Below are 1,612 nucleotides of genomic sequence, written 5' to 3' on the forward strand. Positions count from 1 at the left end.
AAAAGTTGTGCACTAAAAACTATTTTGCGCGGTAGCTGCGCTATGGGTGGGTGGGGGGGGGGGGGCGGGGGCGACCAGCTCCTTTCATTTGTCCTGAGCCCCATGATTTCTGTTGGTGGCCCTGATTATAATCATATTTACAGCTGGGGGTGAGGGGTTATTGTGTACCTGTTATTCTGTCATTGTGTTATTGTGATGTGATTGGGCCACTGTTATTGTGTTGTCTTTGTGTCACTATGATATTGTGTTACTGTGATGTATTTATGGCAATTTGTTATTATGTGCTATTGTGGTGTGGTTGTGTCACTGTGTTATTGTGATGTGGTTGTGTCATGGTGTGTTGTGATGTTTATTTATTTATTCATTTTATTAGCGCTGTCTGCAATACTGCAATACCGTCTAAAAACTCAGGGGGGCATTCGCGAGCTGTTGTCTTCCGAGTCTAATACTTTAGAGGTTCAACCTACAGTACGTCAGTACACAGTCTGCGTGTGCACGCGCAGTAATTGTAAATTTGCATATTTATACATGCATGTGCAGTGCTGTATGTCTCATTTGAACATTGTTGAAACGCATAGGCGTGTACAGTACTGTAACAGTATCACATTTCGACATATACAGCGCTCTCCCCTCGCTCGCCCCCCGCACACACACAGGCTAATATACTGCACTGCAGTATTTCAACTTCTTATCTTATCTACAGTACAGTACACCTCTCCCACACCATTCCTTTGAATGTGTGTCTTTCTGGTTTCAATCACATTCCTGCTTGCTAGCTGATGATTACTGCGCATGCATCTATAACTTCACCACTGCTTGCTTGTGAAGTTTAAGAGTGAGTGACCAAAAAATAAATAAAAAATCTCGTCATTTTTTATTTTTATTTTCTCCACAAGCCTGCCTAAACCATCTTGATATTACGATATTCAATCTGTGCTGTAGCTTTTGACTGCGACACTGCATTTCACTGCACATGGTTGATTTGTGTGGTTTTTATGTATTTGGGCGTGTGGGGATAAAATTATTATGATGACCTGCCTTTTGAAAATATGTCATGTCTTTGAACTACAGTACAGCTAATCCTTCATGCAGCTGTACCCTGTACCCCCTCCCCCACGCACACACACACAAGGCTCACTCAAGGATTTGAACCTCTTATCGACACCTCTCCAGAACCATTCCGTTTCTAAAGCTTGTCATTGTGCTTTTAATCGTCTGTCCCTAGCCGAGCATCACCTCTCTGCGCCTGCGTGTAATCCTATTTGGGAAGGGAGCTACATAGCTGATGATTACTGCGCATGCGTATATAACTTCACCATTGCTTGCTTGCGAAGTTCAAGAGTGAGTGACCAAAAAAAAAATATATTTATTTTTTCTCGTCATTTTTTATTTTTATTTTCTCGACAATCCTGCCTAAACCATTTTGATATTACGATATTCAATCTGTGCTGTAGCTTTTGACTACGACACTGTGCGTTTGACTGCACATGGTTGATTTGTGTGGTTTTTATGTATTTGGGGGTGTGGGGATCAAATTATTATGACGACCTGCCTTTTGAAAATATGTCATGTATTTGAACTACAGTACAGCTAATCCTTCATGCAGCTGTAC

Source organism: Ascaphus truei, chromosome 13, assembly GCF_040206685.1.
Source record: "Ascaphus truei isolate aAscTru1 chromosome 13, aAscTru1.hap1, whole genome shotgun sequence".
Classification (NCBI taxonomy): Eukaryota; Metazoa; Chordata; class Amphibia; order Anura; family Ascaphidae; genus Ascaphus; species Ascaphus truei.